At 43.4% G+C, this 9,925-nt stretch overlaps 1 long non-coding RNA gene across 2 annotated transcripts in view; it reads left to right on the top strand.

Moving 5' to 3' along the window:
• The window catches only part of LOC141576353 (uncharacterized), a 47,075-nt gene that overhangs the window by 9,318 nt on the left and 27,832 nt on the right, over positions 1–9,925 (top strand). The window contains exons 2-4 of one of the 2 annotated variants that reach the window (XR_012504704.1): positions 2,124–2,927; positions 3,551–3,704; positions 4,765–4,814. This is a non-coding gene — a long non-coding RNA (uncharacterized LOC141576353). Of the gene's footprint in view, positions 1–292; positions 2,928–3,550; positions 3,705–4,764; positions 4,815–9,925 lie in introns of those variants that run through there. The other variant, XR_012504703.1, reaches the window with a different exon arrangement.

The raw sequence follows: 9,925 nt of genomic DNA, 5'->3' as shown, positions 1-9,925 counted from the left end.
CTGCCCCTGAGGGAGGGCGGCCAGGGCACTAGTCACTGTTCCCGACCCTGGCTGCACCCAGAATCGCCGGGGGAGCTGTAACAGCTTCTGAAGGGCCCAGCTCTGCTCTCCATGCAGTGCCCAGCACAGAAGTGGTGACCAGCTGTGTTCTCTTTGTAAAGATGGAAAGGCCCAAGGAGGCACAGAGCACAGCCTGCGTCCCAGTGGTTGTGAAACTGGATCCCTTCCACTGGCTCCTTGACACCGAGATGGGGGGTGGGGGGGAGGGGAGTTGGGGGGTTGGGGGATGAGAGTGGGGGGGGTGTGTGTGAGAGAAGAGGGGAAAGGGAAGAACAGGCTGCGATGGGGGCGGAGAACAGGAAAGACCCTCGAGGAAGGACACGGGGTAAATAAAAGCCAACCACTCTGTGTTTTCATATATTTAAGCCTACATTTTAAAATTGGGAGCTTTCACATTAAAATCGGCTTTTGAAAAATTAGAAGAACTGTCACCTAAGACTCAAAATCTTGCATGGCAACAGGTGGGCTGCAGCCAGACGAAGCCCCTCCCAGTCACCTGGGCACACCTAGGTGCCACCCCCAGCCAGCTCCTCCCAGTGAAGCCACCCACCTGGCCCAGCCCCGGAGCATGTCTGCAATCATTTTAGCCTGAAAAAATGTTTAAAGCCTTGGGGTAGAAACAATGTTAGGTGTTCATCAGATCTTCCATTTTCTTCTTCCTCTTCTTGGGAAAACCACTCTACCCAGCTCTCTTGCACATAAGGAGGGCCACGTAACTAGTTTTCCCAGTGGGCTCTGAGTAGGAGTGCCGCACGTCACCTCTGAGCAACCAGAACATTCTCGGAGGCCATGTGTTACATGGGCAGAGTCACACAAAAGAAGCAGTAGCTGTGGCGAATCAGACTGCCTGGGAGAAAAGCAAAGCCGCTGAGATCTCAGGGCTTGTTTGTTACTGCAGCAGAGCATAAGTTTATGCTGAACGATCTAAGTGTAGTGACCAAAACCGCATCTCAGTCAGGCAGTTTACTTGTTATTACATTACAGAATAATAAAGCTTAAAAATCCTTCACACTATTGTCATGAGAGTATCCATTCAGCAGGTAATCAGGGAACTATACACATTTGGCAGTGTCCGGAGTGGAACTCAGTGCTGACTGCCGCCGCTGCCCACCCGCCCATAGTTAGTTCCCTGATGGGGGGACGCTCACATGTCACTGACTGGCTTGAGCATTTCAGGAAGGGATTATATCCGGACACTCTTTTCCAGACCAGAGTCATTCCTTGTGTTCCTGCACTTTTTCTAACAGAAACAGTGCTATTGTTTCACCAGCATTCACGCTAACATCTGAAATACATTGGTATAAAAATGAATGAAGCGAGATGCAGCACTGGACACCAGTAAGCCTCACTTAATGAACGCTTCTGAATGGTGATACTCATGTGCTGGTTATACATTATAGGTCCATTTTCCATGTAGAAACAAGATATATACTCATGTTTAGGAAAAGTAAGCAACATCAAAGTATTTTTAAAGGACTAAAAGGAAAAAAAGAAAAAGAAGAACTCAATCTACACGTACAGACATAACTTCCCTGTAAAGCATATGCTGTAACTCCTTATTCTTCCTGGGACTTGACCTCATTCGGTCACTCACAAACATTGAACACAAGTGAAAACAAGACCCCCGTACTCCTCAGGGAGAAGATCTAAAAATAACTACTGGAGCAGGATGCATGTATCAAATAGTTCTGGCAGCAAGAAGAAACTTTCCATATTTTCCTTTTCAGGGAAGAGCATTCACTCCTTCAAAATCTCACTGGGACTTGTGGCGAAGATTTTCACAATTCAGATTTGAGAGATCAGGACTTTAAACAGAATACTGCGTGTATGCAGGATGATATCAGGGAATTGTTAAGTTTGTAATAAACTGAATTTTAGGACAGTTTTAAATTTACAGAAAAGTTGCTAAGATAGTAGAGAGAGCACCCATACCTATTTTCCCCTATTGTTAGTATCTCAGATTATGGTACACTTGCACAACTAATGAATCAGTATTGGTGTATTATTATTCACTAAAGCACACGTATTCGCATTTCCTTGCTATTCACCCTTTTCTGTTCCAGGATCCCATCCAGGATACCATATTACGTTTAGTCATCATGTCTCCTTGGGCTCCTCTGGGCTGTGACAGTTTCTCAGACTTTCCTTGTTTTTGATGACCTGGGCAGTTTTGAGGAGGACTGGTCAGGTATTTTGCAGAATGTTCTCCAGTTGGGACTTTTCTGATGATTTTCCTCATGATGAAACTGGAGTCATGGGTTTGGGGAGGAAAACCACAGAGGTAAGGTGCCATTCTCACCGCAGCATATCAAGGGTATGTACCATCAGTGTGATGACTTATTGTTGATGGTGACCCTGATCGCCTGGCTGAAGGAGTGGTGGTCAGGTCTCTCCACTGTAAGCTCCCTCTTTTCCCCCCTTTTCATACCGTCCTCTTGGGAAGGAAGTCTCGCTGCACAACACACACTTAAGGAGGTGGGGAGTAGCACCCCACCTCCTTGAGGGTGTGTCTGCATAATCTGGGATTCTTCTGCACAGATTTGTTTCTTCTCCGTTTGTTTATTCAGTCATTGGTTTACAGCTGTGTGGGCTCAGGGATATTTATTTTATGCTTTGGGTTATAATCTAGTACTACATTGCTGCTCAAACAGTTACAGATTTGGTCACTGGGAGTTCTTTCAGTTGGTTCCTGTGTCCCTTTAACATACGTCATCCTTTTGCTTTTTACGAGCCCATACTTCTGACGCTACAAGACTCATCTTGTATATTCTGTTTCAGTCCTAGAATCGGCCATTTGTTCAAGGAGCCCTGGTTCTGCTCACTACAGAATGGTGTTAAAATGATTAATTTTTAAAGTATGATAAATGGTATGGTCACTTTTTTAGTTTCTTTATCTTCTAGATATACATACGGACCTTTTTATAGATTAAACAATCTAACACATTTGCTTCAAAACAACGTGGAGATGGGACATGTGGATGGGAGTGTGGAGCTAAAAAGATAGGTTATGAACTAATCATTATTGAAGCTGGGTGATGTCCCTCTGAATATTCCTATTTTTACAAGTACTTGAAATGTACTACAATAAGCTTTTTTTTTTAAGAAAGGAATAGTTGATAGAGCTAATATTTGCTCATTGAATCAGGTGACTTATAGGAGATACCAACAGCGAGCACAACTCTGACCTTCTATAGTTTTAAATCCCAATTCCAAAGCAGGAAAAAGGGGGCTCCTAAATAGGAGAGAAAAGTATTAGCCTGGCTCAATAAAAATGGAACGGCCCAGCAACTGGTCTGCAGACATAAGATATAAATTGTCAGTAAGACATGGGACAGCACTGTTAAACTTGTTTTTAAGTGTTTACAGCTCATAGTTACATCTTCAAATCCTAGTCAACACACGCAACACACTGACAGATTTATTGCAAGTACTTGGTTTGCGTTTTTGAGAAATCTTTCAGTATATTCATCAAGATTATGGACTCTCTCAGTTCTCCTACAGCAAGGTCCCAATCTCTGGCCTGTCTGCCTTGGCCACGAGAGGCCTGTGGATCAGCCATCTCCCATTACTGTTCACACATATCTGAGCTGCTCCCTGGTGGTGGTGGGGGAGCCACACTGCATTCATGGAGGACAAGCATCAATGTAAGTTCTTCTATTTTAAACTGGGAGATAGGCTGGAAATGGCCTTTTTTTTTTTTTTTTTAAGAATTTTGCTTTTGTGTTCTTTTGTTCCTTCAATCGACATCTAAGTATCTATTATGTAGGAGATACTATGCTAAATCCTGGGAATACAAAAATAAAAGTTATCAGCCCTGGAAGTGCTCCTAAGAAAGAAATTTAGCATTTCTGAAATGGCATCTGGCAGCGAACTCAGGAAACAACAGACTAGGGGGCCCAGAAGAGAGAGAGGCGTGAGAGGTAGGATGCGTGGGACCAGGTGACCTCAGGGGTGCAGGGCTGTGGACGAGGAGCTGAGGTCAACACTGGCAGTCACTCTGCCAGGTGCCTGGCTGCATCCGTCGGTGAGGTGCTGTTAACAACGCAGGGACAGGAGAAGGGGAGCTCGGCAAAGGAAGGTGGGAAAAGATTCAGGTGTGGTGAGCATGGGCTTGCAGGTGGAGACATCAGTAGACACTTGGATATGCAGGCCGAGAACTCAAGGAGAAAGTTCAGGAAAGAAGCTGTAGCTAGGAACGTAGGGGTGCTTATTGTTTTTCTTGTTAGCATTTCGGAAGTATCTCATTAACGTCTAATTTTACGGCCCAGACTGTAGCCTGCAGTAATTTTGTCTTCTATAATTCTGAGTGTTCTTTGTAGCTCAGTATGCACTGTGTTTTGTGAACCCTCTATGGATTCTGATAAACAGTGAATTCTCCTTTTGAATCTAATGTCTATCAATAATGCCTTTTAAATTGTATCAGTGTCTGCCCTTTTATTTTGCTTCCTTGTGTCAAAAGCTGAAAGATACAATAACGATTTTTTTTCTATTGCAATTATATTAAATTATGCATGTGGTCTATCTGGTTTTGCTTTCTACTTTTGATTCTATGTAATTGGTTTTATACAGTTCATGATCTGTCTTCCCTGTACTTGAAGCTCTGACCAATGTAAGGACTCCTGATGCGTTGACTGCTATTTGCCTATAATTCTACCTTTCATGTATCAGTATTACGATTGTGGCCTACTTTTTGTTTATTTGCAGATCAGTTTCTGTCCAGCCCTTTATTTATAATGTCGAAAGTGAACGATAAGGTAGGTACAAGCATACAAGACCTATCCTTGAATCTTCTTAATATGGGCATTTAATCTATTTATACCTAATATTAAATTAAGTTGGTCTCCTGACACATGCTATGCTTTTTTATTAAGGTTTTGTTGTTTCTGCCTCCCACTAAGTGGCAATGTGTTATTTCCTTTGATCTTCCTTGTAATTAAACAATTATAAAAGCAATACACTGCAGACAAATCAGAAGGTAAAGAAGCAGAATGAAATGAAATATACTCAGAACCCTACCTACCTGTAGACTCCCACAGTAAACATGTTTGTATGTATCTTCCAAAACATCTTCTAGATACGTAAGCACATCTATGTACAAGCACACAATAGAACCCTCTAGAGAAGTCATGCTACATCTGCTTCTGTGACCTACTTAGATCAACAAATCATCAGTGTCTTTCCATGGAAATAAATCTCTTCTACTTAATTTTCAAAGTTTTCTTATTGTGGACCTAGTCAGGCTTTTTATATGTGTTTTCCAACGGCCCTCTGGATGTGTTGTACTAAACTTACTTCTCATCAGCATGAATATTTCATATTTTTTCAACTTTGCTAATTTGATAAAAAGTGAAGAATAACATGCATCCTGTTTTAATTTGAACTTGTTTGATTAGTAGTCAGGTTGAACATTTTCATGTTTTCTTAACATTTTTATTTAAGGATTCAATCTGTGACAAAGGTGGTTTTTTACTATTTGGGGAAGATGTCTTGTTCAGTAAATGGCATGCAGTTGATTTACCATAGGGGAAAAGATTAAGGTTTCTGATAAAATGATCACCAGATGTATTTATGACGTGTTAAAAAGAAACCCAGAAACGCACTAAAAGAAATGTAGGTGGGTCTCTGCAGACTCTTACAATCCGCAGGGTGCTTGGCCTCAGCGCACATCTCCCTTCCGCCCTGTGGCTCATGGTCCTCTGATCCTGGCTGAAAGGACACCCTCTCAGACTCGGGAGAAAGGTGTATCTCGTGTATCTCTCATGGCTGCTTCACCTTGGCTGCATCTTGTACACTAATAAATTACCCAAGTATCTGTATTTTTTTTAACACCGTCTTCCCAGACAGTTTCAGGTCAGGGATCTCACCAATTTTGTTTACTCTTAGATGCCGAGCTGCCTGCCAATCATTTAGTACCTTTCTTTAGGGTACTTTCTCCTACCTCCACTTTTTAAAATACATGTACAAAAAACACCATTCCCAGCACGTGCTCCTGGCCAGGCCCTTGTGTGCGTCGGCTTCCACCGACAGCGCTGCGCCTGCGCGGTCTGGGTGCACCAGCCGCCCGCCCACCGCCGAGAGCTGCATGCCTTTCCGCTGTCTAGGCTCCAGCGCTTGGCTGGGGGTCTGGGCACTGCTGGAACTGATGTCACCGAAGGAAAAAGCAGGAAGTGGAGCTTGGGCCAAGCCACGAATGACCACACTTCACGGGGGGAGAGGGTATATTGGCAAAAACCAACCGTGAGAGGCTTTTTCAGGCATATGTAAGAGAGACTTGCTTGTATTTCTAAGTCCTCCGACGCCGATCCAGGGAACAGGGCGGCTCTCGGGTAGGGAGGATGTGCCAACCAGGGCCCGCCTTCGGAGTGCGTGGCAGACAGCTTGGTTCCTCTCCCTTGCAACGTGACGTTTCCCCTGTTTTGTCCAGCAACTTGATGAAACTGAATCTTGAAAAGGTTCTTGAAAAAAAAAAAACCTCTGAAAGACAAAGGGATTTATTTCCTTTCCCCCTTTTTCCCACCCGTATCTTAAGGCTTTCCCCTCAGTACCCCCTAGCAGCCCTAAGGCCAGAGAAGGTAGTCCCGCAACACCTGAGTTGCGTCTAGTACAGCAGGGAGACACGGCCAGCTGGGCCGCGTGTGCGCTCCCTGCTCAGAGCTGCTTCTGAGGTGCTCTTTCATCAAGCCGCTGGGCAACACGGGAAACGCGGGGAAGCCTCAGCCTCGGAGGTCTTATAAACATAAGCAGGTCCCAGCAGCGCTCTGTGGAATCAGCCCTAAAAACTTAAACATACTTCATTTATTCAGCCAACTGTGAGTACAGTCCCTTATGTATGTGGAAAAAGCAGCGCTTTTCCTCCCATAGTCGAGGTTCCTAGTCGTGATGTTTAATTTTTAATTTCTAATAATATGACAGAAGGACATGGCTTTTTCATGCTTACAGAGGGAGTCTGTATGGTCAGGCCACCCAAGATGGCTGTTCTCTTGCTCTGGGTACATCCCTTGCTCAACCAGTGCCTGCTTCACCTAATCTTTATTTTGTTAATTATGCTCCTTACCTTTTAACAGAGGTACTGGGGATTGAACCCAGGACCTCGTGCATGCTAAGCATGCGCTCTACCATGGAGCTCTACCCTCCCCCAACACCTAATCTTTAGATCAGAACATCTCCACCTGGAGAGCTTCTCAAAAGGCCATGAGGGGCGTGCCCTTCTGCTGTTTTCCCTGTTAACTGGTAAGCCCACCTGACATCAATTCCTGTAACTGGGACCCTCCCCTTCTGGGAGCAAAGCCTGCCGCCTTCCTCTGCTGCCAACAGCGGGCTGTCTCTCCAGGACTTTCTTCAGACGTGTAAGTTCCCCCGTGGGTGAAACCACTGATGTCTCTGCTGCCGACTCCAGGCTCGCTCTTTGGTCTTGAAACTGGGAGACTACGGGCCTTGCAGGCTCCAGTACTTTCTTCAGACGTGTAAGTTCCCCCGTGGGTGAAACCACTGATGTCTCTGTTGCCGACTCCAGGCTCGCTCTTTGGTCTTGAAACTGGGAGACTACGGGCCTTGCAGGCCGCGGGGTGCAGCCCAGCAATTGGCGTAGCAGCCAGGAGACCGAGGAAACGCCCGTGAGCGCCGAGATGTCGGGAAATAAGGAGGAGGGATGGGAAGTTGCGGGAGGAATCCTGGGGTGGCCGTCTACTCACACATGGGGCCTGAAAGTCCCGGGGTGCTTTCCGAAATTTGGGGGGAGGTCCCAGGGTGGCTGTGCACTCGTTCGTTCAGGGGCCCTGCGGGGGTGGGGGGTGTTGTCCTTGTAAATGAGGGACGTCCAGGGAGTGCGGAGGACGCGGACACCCCTCAGGTTGTGAGGAGATACTGGCCACCGCGACAGAGGAAGAAAAGTTAGTCGGTGAGGCCACAGCTGTGGGCTGGCGTTGCGTTTTCTGTTAAGAGAGGGAGCTAACAGCTGAGGCCAAGGTGAACTTGAATGCTGATTCCTATTCTGCTGAAAGTGAGGCATGTGAATGATAGGTATTATTGTCTAGTATTGTTACTGGTTTAAACTGAATTGGCTATAAACTGAAGAACAAATCCCTGAAAATGTCCAAGATGGGACTCTTGAAATTCTAAAACTGGTTTTTGCGTATGGCGTCAGAGGAACTTCGCTTTCTAGAAGGAATTGGTATTTCTCCTCCTTTGGCTTAAAGATGTATATGATCTACCTGGGCTCTCAGGAACTTTAATCATCTGATCCCTGAGAATGAAAAAAAACAAAGAGGCCTTTTAATTAAAAAAATTTTTAGTATTATTTTTATTGAAATGTAGTTGATTTACAATGTTGGTTTCTGGTGTACAGCAAAGTGATTCAGTTATACATACATATATTCTTTTTCAGATTCTTTTCCATTATGGTTTATTATAAGATATTGAGCGTAGTTCCCTGTGCTATACAGTAGGACCTTGTTGTTTATCTATTTTATATATAGTAGCTAGTGTCTGCTAATCCCAAACTCCTAATTTATCCCTCCCCGCCAACTCTCCCTTTTGGTAACTGTAAATTTGTTTTCTATGTCTGTGTCTGTTCTGTAAAGTTTATTTGTATCATTTTTTAGATTCCACATATAAGTGATATCATGGTATTTGTCTTTCTCTGACTTAAACTTCACTTAGTGTGATCATCTTTAGGTCCATCCATGTTGCTGCAAATGGCATTATTTCATACAAAAAGAGGCCTTTTTAAGCTTTAGCAGGAAAACTAAGACCTCTGTGTCTGTATAGATGTATGTCTGTGTGTACCTTATAAATATAAGCTGTCTCTCCCTCCAAATGGCATCGCCAAGATTGTTTTGTGGATGAGCGCTATTTAATTGGCTTTAAAGAAATTAAGCATTTATATAAATTCTCAGACACACACAAGAGACTGGCCTGAATGAATTTCTGTTCCCAGGTTCATGTGACCTGGGAAATTGTACTGAATTGACATCTGGTATTGAAGCTAGCTTAAGTTTGTTGGTTTGATTAATATAGGTATGTCTTTAGAGTCATCAATGTAAGTTGCACTTCTGCTGTACCTAGGCTTACCAGAAGTCAAATGAGACCTTATTATATGTTACAAATTTGTCAGCAAGGAAAATAACTTGATATGATGAAACTTTTAAGTAAATGTGAATGAGAAAAGAGCTTTTAGGTAAACACTATAGGAATAATTATGTTTTGGGACTGTCTACCTAAAATAGTCTTTCCAGATTTTGGTAACTTGAAACTAAACTAAGTGAAGTGAAGAGAATTCACTGATTATTTGGGTCATTTCAAATAGGATAAAATACTGGAACATTAATTGCTGGGCAAATCTAAGTTTACCTACCTTTGCTTTCTTAGGAGAGGAAGACTAAAGCGTAAATTTACCAAGTAGGAAATGCTGGTGTGACACAATTCACAATTACTTGTTTGTTGGTATTTGCCAAAGATTAAGGTTTTCAAGGGTTAAGATTATAATCAGTCATAATCCTAGTTATTGTAACTGGGTTTCTTTACAGATTACATTGTAATCAGGTGTTTAACTGTGACTTTTTTAAGTCTTGTCATTTATAGACAGTTATTGTTGTACTCTGATGCTTTTGCAGAAGTGTTTCATCTTCAAGAAGACTCCTAGGAAGGCCCCTTTGACAAGTACAGGTCTCTGATAAATTTCAGATCATATCACTGAACTGGTTAAGAAATTAAAGAATCCTAATGGAAAACCTGATGGTTTCATAGAAAGTTAAAAGGATTGGTTACTGAGTGGACTGGTGATTATGGTTGTAATTTTATGGTTTTTATTCCAGAATACTACTGGTTTTGATCTGTGTTTTCCAGATACAGGGAAGCCCTTCCCCTT

The sequence above is a fragment of the Camelus bactrianus genome, chromosome X (genome assembly GCF_048773025.1).
Source record: "Camelus bactrianus isolate YW-2024 breed Bactrian camel chromosome X, ASM4877302v1, whole genome shotgun sequence".
NCBI classification, from domain to species: Eukaryota; Metazoa; Chordata; class Mammalia; order Artiodactyla; family Camelidae; genus Camelus; species Camelus bactrianus.
Note: the sequence above shows the minus strand (reverse complement) of the source record. Positions and strands in the feature narration are given on the sequence as shown.